We start from the raw sequence: 14,878 nt of genomic DNA on the forward strand, positions 1-14,878 counted from the left end.
TGACATAGGCGCATCCAAAAGTGAGCAAAGCAATTAGTATCAAACAAGCAATCTCATGTCCCTTTGATTCATGAAAACATCTCCCTCTCGTAAAAGGAGAAGCTACCTGGCTTATTGAGGTGAGACTACACCCCTCAAATACATATCTAAAAAAGTGCTTTGTACCTCATAGGAAGCACTTAATCCTATTGACAATGTATGCATTCATATAAAAATAGAGGGAGTTGTTTTACAGGGTTTTTCCTCATTTAATGAATGGCAAAATCATTTCCATTTCTCATTCTGAGTGTGTGTGTGTGTGTGTGTGTGTGTGTGTGTGTGTATAATTTCTATGTAAGTATATTTTAATTCCAAATAAATTCGTAACATGAAAAGAGTGTGAAATGAGAAAAACATGGGCATTCCCTCCAAATATAAGAATCTGAATGCATGTATATCAAATGCAACAAAACATTTGTATTATGGGCATGGGTCATATATTTTTGTAGAGAGTGAGTTGGTAACATTTCCAGACTTTGCATTCTTTGGGGTAATGAAATCTCACTTTTAGCCAGCTAATAACTAAAATATGACTTAATATTTTAATGGACTGATTTCAAGAAAAGAGTAAATGAAATTATATAACTTACCAAGAGGCATTTTCTTTCTATAATGTAACACAATATATCTTCTGTGGGATTCTGGTTCATTAAAAACACCAGAGGTCAGTTTAAACCTGTGTATTACTCAACTTTGTTACAAAATAATTCCATGTCTCAATAACTTCAGACAAAAGCGTATTTTCTGCCACAGAAGGTAACTGAGGTGGCTCTTCTTGACGGCAATTCTCAGTCCAGCTGAGGAAGTGCTCGCACTGGGTCTGATGGTTTCCTGTGAGAGGAAAAAGCCTTGGAGATGACCGAAAGCGTTGCAGCTGGAGCCGTGGGGGCAGCAGTCTGTCACACGGTGTGGTTGCTGGAGATTGTTCCGGCAACCAACCACGAGGGAGGCAGGGCAGTCAAATGTGGCAACAAGAAGGCAGTTGCTGGCAATGGCTGGGGATGTATTTATTCAGTGTGAGCACGAGAGGGGCAGAGCCGCCCACCAGGACACACACCTGTGTTTTACTCACCTTCATTTCTGAAATTTTGAAGTGTGGTACTGCACCTGTTTGTACAATTTCATTGGAATTATGGCGATCATTTCCTATACAGCGTATGAGTAAAGTATGTATTTGAGGTACAGGAAAGGTTGTAAAGAGAAACAGAGAAATTAAGAGGGGAAAACTAGAATAAGAAATAAGCAAGAAGAAAATGTAAGTAGAAAGGCGTCCCATATTCATGGAATCGAAGAATCGACAACAGTGAAATGTTCACATGGCCAGGGTAGTTAGCACATTAGACGCACTCCGAATCGAAACTGCAGCAATGCATTCCTCAGAGCAACAGGAGAACAAAGCATTTAGAAATAACCACCAAGGACCCCAAATCCTTGATTGTGATAGCCTTGAACATACTGAGAAATCATGTATCTATGAAACATGGCTTGACCTGAAGTAAGACGTGATGCTACACGTAAAAGGACAGACACAGAAGAACAAGTGTGCACAACTCTGAGTTACTTGTGTAGAATCCACAACGGTCACACCCAGGAGCACAAGAATTATTATTTCTAGGAAATAGGAGCAGGGCTAGGGGATGTCGAGGGGTCATATTCAAAGGTACAGAGTTTTAATTGTATCAGATATATATGCTCTGGAGATTCACTGGACCATACAGTGCCAAAAATACTGTCTTGTTTTTAGAATTGTTTTCCGTGTCTTGACCACAGAAAATAGCAGCAGAAGTAAAGAATAATAGCACAAATAGTAACGATAAAACAGAAGCAAACTTCAGACCATGGTAGATAGATTATGTCTAGGTCTTTGAAGGTAGTGATAGTTTATGTCTTCATTCAGCCTCAGACATTAAATATGTACAGCTTTTTACGTGACAATTATACCTCAGTAAAGTGACATACACACAGTGTATATAAATGTCCTAGACCTATTATTGGGCTCACCTAAATTTCCTTTCATGTAAAACCTAGATATTGTATGCTTTTGAGTTGGGCTAACAGAAATTGGAGTGATAGTCCTTCACACTGGAGCAGGGGACTTTCAGACTTGCAGGTACTCTAGTCATACAATGTGGAAAGGAAACAGGCGTGTGAATATAGTCTTGACACATTTAATTAATGCTTCTGTGCCTATTAACAAATTCATGGTAGACTTCCAATCTCCATCTCTCATGCTCTTTTCCTCTCCTAGATTATTCTAGGACAATTTAGATCTGCACATTTTAACCATTTCACTTCCTGAGAAAGGAAATTGAAACAGCCCAAGCAAATGCAGCGCTGGCTCACGTATGGAAGGAGCTATTTCAGGTTAATTATTATCAAGAACTGTGCAAGACAAGTATGCGATTAAACATTAGCCCGTGAGATATTTAACAGTGGGGTTCTACAATAAAAACAGAATATTGTTCTTTCTAGGTTTTTTTCTAAGTGGTTCCAAACTACACATGTGAATGAAGCTAATGTCTAAATAATTAAATGATAATGTCATTATTATTCAATGTAGGGATACACTTGAGAATAAGATTGAATCAGCTTTCTTCCCCCTCGTGGCACAATAACAATCCATGCTCAACTTTTAATATATTCCTTAGTTAAAAGAAAAATCAGACTGTGTACTCATCGGCCTCTAGAAAAAAGGCGGTGGTAGCTGAGAGACGGATCAAACCAAAGAAAGAAAGAAGAAGGAAATATAGATAAACAGAAAAAAGAAAGAGAGAGAGAGAAAGAGAGGAAGGAAGGAAGGAAGGAAGGAAGGAAGGAAGGAAGGAAGGAAGGAAGGAGAGAAAGGAAAAGAATACTAAAGAAGAAAGGCAGGAGGGAGGGAGAAGGGGAGGGCGGGAGGGAGGGAAGTGTGATTGGAGAGGCATATGCAGGCCATAGCATCTATGTAGGGAGTGTAAATAAGACGCTGCAATCCAGGTCAGTTGAGACAAATAGCAAAGCATACTGTTTAAAGAATGAGAGCAAAAGGGTTTCAAGCATTGTTCAAGCAGTAGAGCAGCCATCTGCAATACTAACCCCAGCACCGGAAAGGAAATTACTCGAAAGCGGACCTAAACTGGTACCATTAGGGGCTTGACAAAAATGATGGAAACGCAATGATTCTCCATTTCATCACTTACATAATAACTTTAGGAGACAATATTTGAAAGTAAACTAAGCATAGCAACAAAGCAACACCAGCACAGAGCAACTGGGAAAGAAAAATGAACACTGGATTATCAAAATGACACAATTACCAAAGACTTAAAATAATGTTTGCTATGTTTTTCCAAGCACATATCATCTAACAACTATTTCCTGCAGATATTACAAAGTATACGATAGATACACACTATGGATACTGCTACCGATATGTACTTTAGATATTGCTTTATATACTATGCATACTATATTTAATATAGATATATGCTATACATACTTAAAAGTACATTTAATAATATATACATATATTTAATATATGTACTTAGCAGATATGGAAAAGAGTGAAATCAAGAAATAAAAAATAAACACACAAAACTCAAAAATAAGTTTTGTGCCTGGACAAATTTGAAGAGACAATTAGACCAATGGAAGATAGGTCAGACATAATTACCGGGAATTCAAGAAAGAGAAAACTAAAAGGCAAGACAGGAAATGGAAATGGAGTGAAAACAACTGATACCCTTTGTAATGGGAATCCCAGGTGAAGAGCGAAAGCGCGAGAAAACAGGGTTGATATTTGAGACCTTATCAGAGAATACTTCAGACACGCTGACAGGTAATCGTCCGTGAATCCAGGAGTCAGGAGATCGCAAACAACTTAAGTAAAGTAAACCAACTCCAGTCACATCATCAAATTACAAAACAAAGCCTAAATGACTAAGAATAAGTACCAAAATACACCCTAGAAGAAAACAAAAAAATAACATGACATTTTGCTTTACACGAGGCAACAGATGGATAAATTCCTATTAATAACAAAGTTCCCAGAAATCCCTGGATGGCTTCTTAAGTGAGCTTAATTAAAGAAAAACAATTGACAACCGGGAATCCTATATCCAGAATATCTTTTAGGAATGGAAGAGGCTTAAGGCTATTTTCAGTTTAGTACCAGCAAGGCCCGGGGAAGGGCATTTCAGAGGGAAGATGCGTTTCAGAAGGAAGAAATGTGGTTATCAAGAGCAAAAGTGGGAGGTGACAGCAAGTACACATCAACGATGGAGGAATATGTGAGCACATTTCTGGATGAATACTTGGTAAGTAAAACAATAATGTCTTGCAGCTTGTCAAATGCATACCTACAAGTAACATGCATATCAGTAATAACCAAAGCCTGGGAGGTGTGAAAACAACTAACCCCCTGAGGAGGACTTGGGTTTTTAGCCTAGAAGGTGAAGGTAATGATTAACTCCTAACTGGGACAAGGTAAAAAATACATGCTGAAATTTCCAGAATGAGCACTGAAAGGAATACAATCTATACACAAATCGAAGGCAAACTTATTTAGCCTCCCCCACCCCCCCCAAAAAAAAGATTAAAAGGAAAAGAAAATTATGGGAATGTTGTTTCTATTTGCATTTCTTTTATGGCCAGTGATGTTGGGCACTTCTTCATGTGCTTTTTGGCCATTCTCATTTCCTCTTCAAAGAACTCTCTCTTTAAGTCTGTAATCCACTTATTAAGGGGGCAGTTGTTTCTTTGAGGATTTGTTCGGGGAGAACTTAATTGTTTGACTGCTACATATGTTTTAGCTATGAGGCCCTTGTCTGTTGTTTGGCCAGTGAAGATCTTCTCCCAATTTGTGGGCTTTCTATTTACCTTGCAAGCTATGTCCTTTGCTGGGCAGAAGCTCTGCAGTTTGATGCAATTCCATTTGTCCAATCTTTCTTTGATTTGTTGTGCTTCTGGGCCTTTATTAAAAAAGTTTTGAACTGTGCCAAGGAGCCCTAGTTTTCTCCTATTGCTTCTTGCAATGTTTTTAGGGTATCTGCTTTTACCTCGAGGTCTGATCCATTTGGAATTAATTCTGGTGCACGGTGATATATAAGGATCTAATTTGCTGGAGGAGTATGGCCAAAAGAGAACCTTACTACACTGTTGGTGGGAGTGTAAATTTGTTCAACCACTCTGAGAAGTAGTATTGTGGTTCCTGCAAAGGCTAACCATAGAGTTCCCCTATGGCCCAGCAATCCCACTTTCAGGCATTTACCCAAAGGATCACAAGCAAGACCAGCACAACCATGTTCACTAAAGCACAGTTTAGCATAGCCAAAATATGGAACCCACCCAGATGCGCCTCAGTAGATGAACGGATGGAGAAATTGTATATATACACAATGGGATTCTATGCCTCTATTAGAAAGAGTGGCATTGCCCCATTCGTAAGGAAATGGAAAGCCTTGCAACAAATCATACTAAGTGAAGTGAGCCAGACCCAAAGACACACAGACTCTATGGTTTCCCTCATTGGGAATAATTAGTTTATATTTAGTATAGTCCTAGCAAATGATCACAATAGCTCAATACTTATGTACACAAGTGAAATGAACTCCAAGTTATGGAAATAAGTGATTTATTGTTGTTGTTATTTTCAACGTATGATGTGAAATTGTGCCTTTTTCTTTTGGTTTTCTTCCCCTATGATATTACCCCTGTTGTCACTGTATTTTATTTGGGTACCCTGGGTATTGTATATACATTTATCTGAACTAGGGAAGGGAAGGGGAACATCAAAATAGACAAAGGGTAAAAGGTGAACCAATGCAACAGCAATACTTACAAGACAATATGCTGTAAACCAACTGTACAATTGGGAGGGGGGATTGTGGAGGAGAGAAGATAGGAGAAGAATGAGGGAGGATGTAACAAGTTTGACAAGAAATATGCTCACTATATCACCTTTACAATAAAAATTTTAAAAAAGAAGTAGGCTAGGGGTTTAATTCATATAACTCATTGGTAGAGCACTTGCTTTGTATGTATATGACCCTGTTTTTCAATACCTAGCATTGAAAAAAAGAAAGAAAAGTTACTTAAGAATTTTTTACACTTAGTCCAAGAGCAGTTAAAATAACTGAATTGAAGCATTATAACATCAGTCACTTTTATATAAATGATTTTTATGGTATCTATTCCTGCTTTGTTTTTCAGTAATTCAAAGCACTGTATAACATTGTGTATGAGCCACAGTATCAGGTGTCTTCCAAAGTCACATGATCTACCGTGGTGGTGAGGAACAGTGACCTATGCTAACATCCTGCAAGAACTTCTTCCCAAACCAAAATGAATATTCAGTGTAAAACATCATTTTCTGTATTATTTACTGCATCCGTCTCTTTGTCTCTTGATTTATGTTCTAGAAAATATCTTTGACATAATTGCTCTGCCCAGGAATAAGGCTTACTTCTCTGAATTACATAATAGAAATCAGCCCATTAAGATTAATGCAGCTCTTTTTTCCTGACCTCACTATCTCCCATCTTTGAACTATTACATAGTTCTTTTTCCATCTCCTATTATTTATAATAGGGTTTGGCAAACTGTTTCTATCAAGTGCCAGACCTTTGAACTTTCACACAGCACTTTTTCCATTTCTCGTTATGATTTATAATAGCGTTTGGCATCCTTTTTCTACAGGATGCCAGACAGCAAATATTTTAGGCTTTTTGAGTCATCTGGTCTCTGTTGCAGCTATTGAATTCTGTCATTTTACGGCAATAGCAGCCATACACAATATGCAAAGAGTTGCAGGGCTGCATTCCAATAAAACTTTATTTATAAAAGTAAACAGTCAATACTTTTCTTGGCCCTTGGGATTGCTGGTTCTGATTTATAGTATTGCCCTGGGCAGGAATTAGTCGTCTAGTATTTGATTATGATCTCAATGTGGGAAGGTAGTATATTTTATTCATTTTTTTAAAGAAAAAAACCATAGCCAATGCTTTTGAACATTTGTTTGTGGAGCACACAATGCTAACTGTTTTTCATGAGCAATTCATTAATTCTCACAAAAGCCAGGCATTCTATCGGTGGAATTTCTAAATGCAACATATAAACACAAAAAGACTCAAAGAAGATAAGTAAATAGCCACTTCATTGGTAGTGCCAGGTTTGAACCCAAATTTGTTGCTCCCTACAATCGAGTTCTTGTTTATTATTTCTATGCTGCTTCTTATTCCCTGCAGACCTTCCAGAGCCTTTTCAATATGTAATGAATGAGAGGAAAAGATAATTTTCATTTTAATTATCTCTTAAAAATCTTTTACGCTCAAAGAGAACTGCAATAAAAAAATCTACTATTTAATTACATGTTATTTTATAATTGCTGGAATATTTCACCACTTGAAACCAGTCCTGATCTGGATTAGTTCTTTCAAGCAGGCCGAGTCTTGGAAATGGAGCGAGGTTTTTGTGAGAATGGTTGGCTTATTCTAGAATGATCTTCACTTCAAATCTTAATAGCACTGAAAAATAAATAATAAAATGAAAAGTCAAGGCAAGTTTCATTTGGTTAAGGAAAAAGGTAAGATAGAGCATTTTGTTGTTGTTGTTGTTGTTTTTTTACCAACTCCTTTAGGAGGTGTAAGATTTTATAGTCTTCCAGTGTCTGGAATTTTGTAAAGTTATTAGTGTGGACTCAGGTAAAAATCGTTCTCATCATTTTAAATGTGAAAGCTTCACAACATTATGCATAAGAATGTCACTAAGGGGCTGGGAATATGGCCTAGTGGCAAGAGTGCTTGCCCCCTACACATGAAGCTCTCAGTTCGATTCCCCAGCACCACATATATGGAAAACGGCCAGAAGTGGCGCTGTGGCTCAGGTGGCAGAGTGTTGGCCTTGAGCGGGAAGAAGCCAGGGACAGTGCTCAGGCCCTGAGTCCAAGGCCCAAGACTGGCCAAAAAAAAGAACGTCACTAAGTATCATTCATTAATTGATGGATATGTACACCTGTTAACTTATATTGTGTGTATGTGTAAACTATGAAATGTAACCATTTTCAATGCACTGTCAATGAACTACTTCTGCATCGTTCACCTCTTTCTGAATATATTCAATATTTCTGTGAAAATAAAGGGAACATCTCTTTCCTATTACACCAGCCACCATTGCTATCCAGTGTAGTTTTCTTGCAGCCTGCCTCCTTCTTGACAAAGCAATGACAGAGAGAGTCCACACACTTCCTACTCAATGGCTATCCACTCTCCTGGACACAGCAGAAAATGATCCACTATGAGCTACTGGTTCACGAGCCAGCAAGAGGAAAACTTGGATCTTCAGATAAAATATTTGAGTACTCAAGGACTCAGACACCTGTCCAAGGCCACAAAGAGGCTGGAACTAGGTCTGTAAATAGGCCTGGAGAGGATAAATCAAAAGAACTGGAAGACAGGTTTTATGCAGGCTACTAAGAGTCTTCCCATAACATCAGTTGACTGCCTGCACCCTTCATTAAGAACAAAATACTATGATCTAAAAGGAATCGGGAAAACACAAATGACAAGTCCCACAAGTAACTTATTGCTCAGAGTTATGCTCTGGTTCTCCTATATTTATATTCTTGGGAAATCCCGTGACTCCAATTAATTCATCATACATCACACATAGTAAGCTTATCAATATGATATTCTGAAAAAAATCAATAGGAACAACAATACTACTGCTTTATATTGCCCAGGAGAAGAATCTTGCCAGTATCTGCTAGGAAATGAGATAAGCATAGGTACAATGAGGAAGATGCCAATAAGGAGATTCTAGAACAAAACACAACTGACACACAAAGATCAATTACCGAAAGATTCCAAGAATGAAAAAAAAAACAACCCACAGTGAGGCTCAATAGTTATATTGTGACTCAACCCAATAACTAATGTTATTATCACTAATAATGCCTGCATAGCTCCGATGTTGCACATTTCGGGATATACTCTCATTTACTCATACAAGATTCTACAGAGCTCTGTGTGTGGATACTTTTGCAAGCTCTATAAAACTCTGCATTTATTAGCTGGGCACTGGTGGCTCACACTTGTAATCGTAGCTACTCAAGAGGCTGAAATCTGGAGGTTTACATTATGAAGCCATCCTGGACAGAAAAACCGGCGATATTTCATTTTCAAAGCGACTAGCAAAAAAAGCCAGGAGGCAAGGCTCAAGTGCTAAGAGCACCATTTGAAAGGAGCTATGCAAATAGAATGGAGAGATGAGCTTACTCAAATCCACTGTGCACATATCAGATTCAGAGTTACCACCACAAAATGCCCTCATACTATTCATGGGTGCTAATGTCAAGTTTTTATGATGCAACGAACTGAACATCGGGAAACGAATGCACATCAGGCTCTTAGAAGGGTGAGGTGGGGTCAAACAGGAGAGAAGCAGATGAATGAAGAAGAGGAAAATGCAGTCTAGAATTCAATGCGTAGCCTGCGACGGTAAGGAGAGTCAGGGAAGGGGTGGGCAGGGCGGGATGCGTGAGAACTTGGAAAGGGAGGACGTTCATCTCGAGGCGCTGCGTTCATAAACTGCTGCAACTCCATTGTACAACGACCTAAAGATGATAAAATACTTCGTAGAAACGTCACAAAGCTAATATACATATGCAACAATCATGAATACAGGTCCTCTACGGGGGTGGATGGTGAAGGACCTTTGACCTCACGCAGATTCCAGCTTTCATTTTCAACCATGACTATGAAGGCAATCAGACAGGACGAACATAATTGTCACCTCTTTCCGCCTAACTTCCATACCTGGTTCAGCAAACCTAGACGGTATAGACAGGCCATTTGTTCAACAAATACTATCCATGTTCCATTACTCTTTATTCTTTTGACAGGAGGAACAGCTTAAAGAGCTCCAAAGTGAGGTTACCCCCGGGAAAGAGAATGTGCCTCCCCACGTCGAACTTTTCCTAAACATCTTTAAAAAAGAAACATCCCCAAGTCCACATTTCAATAAGAGTTTTTCCGGGGAAGGAAGTTGCTTTTCCTTTGTCTGTTTAAGAGAAGCAAAGCCTGACGTGGAGACCACCCTCCCAGGCAAGAGATAGAAACGTCAGGGACTATTGGGCAGCCAGCGTCTCCCTGCGGTGGAGCCGTGAGAAGTTGCTCAGCACAGGTGTTTAATTATGATGCATTAGGAAATGGGGAATGCTCAATGGCCCTCGAACCCGAACCTCCACCTGTGCACAGGTCCAATTGGTTGGTGGGGTGATCGTAGAGAGAGAAGTGATGTCGCTCCACTCCTGCCCAAGGGCCTTTCTAGCCTCAGTGCAACCAAGTTCACTGCCAGGGAGCCGCTAGCTTTCCCTACATGAGCAGGTCCATTGTGCAGGTTTATAATCTGCATCCGGGCAACCGCTCCTGGGATTAGCCGCTTCTGAACGCAGAATGAATTCAAGATGCCCTGCAGAGAGAGCTCTCGCCAGGCTCCTTCTTCCCGTTGGGATTTGTGAGAAGCAAGGGACACGGTTGTACTCACCGAGTGAGCAGGCAAGGTCCCGGTGATCCACGCTCAGTCAGTAGCCAGCGCTCTTTGATCACTTTACATGCAAGTCCGTAATTCAGACCTCTGTGCGTTTCAAAGCTCCAACAGCTGTGTACGCAGTATCTCATTTAAATCTTACTGCACGGAAACTGCTACCATTACTATTGCTGTTGCTAGGAATGGGAAAACCAGAGTTATTCATTATTGAATGGTCAACGTCAATGCTTCCGTCCTTTCGCTTAGGCTATTTGGCTTTCCAAGCGTGTGTGATAAAGAGTATTTACCACCACCTCTAGGACCAAGGAAGAGTATGAATAAACAGTTACACAGGCAAATTTGGTCTCCTAAATTCCAAAGCCTGCCACCCATCAGTGTCACTTTAGCATTTTTAATCTCTCTGTGTATGTATGTATGTATGTATGTATGTATGTATGTATGTATGTATGTATGTGTCTGTTGGTCTATATCTATCTACCAATCATCTAATTGTCTGTCTCTCTTTAGTTCCTTTTCCCAAAGTACATGGCCCTTTGTAGCTGTTCTCTGCAGAGCAAAGAATCACATCCAGTAAATAGGCTGAAGCAAACAGATGCAAACTTAGTGTGAATGAACTATTCTTAAGGAGGTTGAAGGAACTGTTTCTAAGGAGGGGCACCTGAGAGATGGCATGCACACAGTGCCAGGATAAAACAAGCTGCGCGGTGAGAACGGAAGCAGCAATGAGCTCGTCGAGACACTGAGGTTCCCCATGGACTGCGCGGTGGTAGAGATTTTTGTCTAGTAACCAGGCCCTTTATGGCAAGGACACGGAGATAACAACAATCCTATCTATGTTGTTGGAGTGGGCGTCGTTAGGCTGAAGTAGTCTCCCTGCAGGCCTTGGGCTTGTTTTCTTTTTGTATTGCAAGAATCTGAGACCACTGCCTTCCAGACATCTTTCTGTGGAACCCTGTGTGCGAAGGAAATCACACTGAGAGGCACAAATATACCCAACAAGCAAAAGTCGAGAAATTGTGGCTGAATTCATGGACTTCCTTCTTTTACATACGTGGGAAGCGATTCTGAAAACCACCGGAAGGAGGTAGAAGCAATGCTGACGGCGCTAATTGTTTCTGGATGACGTATTTTTTTTTTTGAGTCCCTCAAATCAAATTCAATTCAAATAGTAATTTGACTCTATGAATTTCAGTTTGTTTTTATATTGTAGACAAAAAAAAAAGGTCCCCATGGCAGGAAGAGCTCCACCCGGTATTCAGGTGCCCTTGGAGACTTTAATTTTCTTTCTCTGCATCTCAGTTGCTATCTTTAAAAGAGCCTGGTTCGTTAGAAAGGATTCCAGAGGATGAAGGATGTCATGTGGCTCTCTGATCACTTCCAAGCTGGAGGCGCATGCGTGATGCTCTTACTGGAGAGAGGGGCCTTCGTAGACGGTATGGGGCCTGAGCCACACACAAAGCAGCAGTGTCTGTTCCGATGGCAAACCGGAGCTGGCCTCACAGGGAACAAATACCCAGAGGCTGGGGTGTTAAGGATGAGAGATGAGAGCCTCTGGTAGCTATCCGTCAGTGTCCCGTGCGAAGAACACTGCACTGAAACATGGTAGCTGCGAAAACAATCAGACATATTGTGCAATCTGGAGAAGGGCATGCAATTCCCCAGCCATGACAAAGTATCATTTCCTTGCAGTTTGTTCTATCCGTGCAACACTCTGAGGTTCTATCAAGATTTTCAAAGCCAATAAAATGAAAATATTTATAGTCAGCTAGTTCCTTTGCTTTTCCCATCCTTGCTCTATTGCCAGAACTTCATCTGCTAGAACTTGAGGGAGGTTTAGTAGCACCACTATCTCAAGTACACGCAGGAGCAGTGTACGTAGCTCGGGACTTGGAACAATGTCTCCTATTGATTTCCTAGCATTGCTTATCTTCAGTGAAAATATTGCAAAGTTTTGACTCAATGTAAGAGGGTCGTGAATATTTATGATTCACGCTTTCACAGGAATTGATCAGACCAAGTATTTAATACCCTCTCATTAAATTTCAATATTTTTTTTAAAAATTACAAATTTTCAAAGTGGCCACGCACCAGACGTTCTTACATCTTGTTTTTGTTATGTGGTTGTTATTGATGAATGTTGCTTATAATTAATGTGCGAGGTGTGAACACCTTCTGTGGGTTGTAATGGAGGCTGCTAACCTTCCTCTTCGTCTTAAGGGATTGAAAGAATGTAAGATTCAGTACTGGGGCCAGCGACATGCTGGAACACTTGAATCTCCCATAGGTCTGCTCTCCCCCTGTAAATTCTTTTCTGTGACTGACAGTTTCATCCATTTTCCCCCCCTGAGGCTACCATTGAAATTCCTTTGTACTTGTAGAAGCAAGTTTGCTGCTGGCTCAAGAATTTTGTTTTACCTCTGCCTTTAAGACTTGTCAGCCGCAAATTAGGACAAGGGATTCTAATTTATGTTTCAAAGGCCTCAATGGCAGGGAGAAGTATTTTTATTTACATTCTCTCCCCCTCCCCCAAAAGTGTCAAGTCAAGATGATGAACCACAACACACTACTGTACAATTATTAGAAAATTCCAGGAGGAGTTGTGAAATTCGAGAAGCAGGGCAAATGGGGATAACGCCAGCTAATCCTCAAAAAGGCTTCCAAAGGGTTCAGCCCAGCATCTGGGAACATTCTGGAATGAAGAAAAATATACATTGATCCTTTCTGTGTGCTTTTGTGTTCATGTATATATATACACACACATATACATATATATAACACAGTAAGTATCATTATGTATATACTACAAGTTCATTGTACACATGGAGGGTGATGCCTGTAATCCTAGCTACTTGGCAGGCTGAAACTTGGAGGATACCAATTTGAGGCCAATCCAGGTTTAAGAATATTCAAGGTGGTCGGACACAGGTGGCTCACTCCCGTAATCCTTGCTACTCAAAAGCCTGAGGTCTGGGGATAGCAGATCAAAGCCAGCCTGAGCAGGAAAGTCTGTGAGATTCTTATCTCCAGTCAACTTACAAAACACTAAATCCATAAGTGGAGCTGTGACTCAAGTGCTAGAGTGTTAGCCTTGAGCAAAAAAGCTCAGGGACAGTGCCCAGGCCCAGTACAAAAATGGTGAGGTGGTATGTGATTGTCATATAAATAGAATCACAGCCTAGGCCCGTCCAGGCAAAACACAGATCTTATCTCAAAAATAACCCTAGCAAAACTGGCATGTGATAGAGTACCTGCCATGCATGAGTTCAAACTTCAGTGTCACCAACACACAAAAATCACCCGTGTTTCCAATACTCCGTAGTAAATGTGACCCAAACACTAGTTGAACTATTAGCACAATGACTTAATCCTTGCTTTTTAACCTATAGATAGGAAAGCTAAAAGTTATTTTTTACTTTAACAGTAGTGCCCATCTGTCTACCATGTAGAATGTGCAAGTAATATTCCACTGTATTTGCCTTGTCACATATCTGTCTATTTAGCCCATGTATCGTCCACCCCTTTACATTTTAGAAGCAACTTCTAGCACCTCTAAATCTGCTTGGATTTAATGTTTAGTTCTCCTGATTTTACTCTGATCACTCGAAGGTCACACTGGTGCGTTTGGGACATCCGTCTTTCAGAAGTGTGTTTGTTTGCTTGAATGATGGTGTGTTTTACTCACTGGGTCATTTCACTAGCCGTCGCGTGGAGATTGTGCCGAGCAGAAACCAAGAGGAGTAGATCTCCATCTCGAGTTCCACTGCACAGTTCAGAAAAGATGAGCTGACCACACGGAGGCCAGTGCAGAAGTTCCCATGGCGGAGAGTTCTTTTCTCCCTAGACATTTCAGGTTTCCCATCAGTGCCGTTCAATAGTCACTCCCCACTCCCCTCCTCTAGGGGTAGCAGGAAGGGATTAAGGGGGGCAGTGTAGGAAAGTGTGGATAGATCTCCTTGACATTCGAAATCAGTTTCTCTCTGGTGTTACAATCGCCTCAGAGCCCTGTCCCCCAAAAGATGCCAGAACTGACCCTGCATCCTCCACCGTGGCTTCCCCTGGAAGAACAAAAGCCGCTGACATCTCCCTTAGCTCAGTTTCCTTGGCTCCTGCAAGGCACAGGTGCTGGGGGGGGGGGGGAGCTTTTATCTCTTCTCCACCCCCACCCCTGTGGCCTCAGGCACCTTCACGGGTTTTGTGTGGTCACCCCATCCCTTTAACCAGACAACCCCTTAACCAGACAACACTGTGATTTTTAATCTACAATGCCCAGCCCGTTATCCAAGGGAGAGTTGTCTGTGGTTTTCATTTGGGGGCT

Source organism: Perognathus longimembris, chromosome 6 (genome assembly GCF_023159225.1).
Source record: "Perognathus longimembris pacificus isolate PPM17 chromosome 6, ASM2315922v1, whole genome shotgun sequence".
NCBI classification, from domain to species: domain Eukaryota; kingdom Metazoa; phylum Chordata; class Mammalia; order Rodentia; family Heteromyidae; genus Perognathus; species Perognathus longimembris.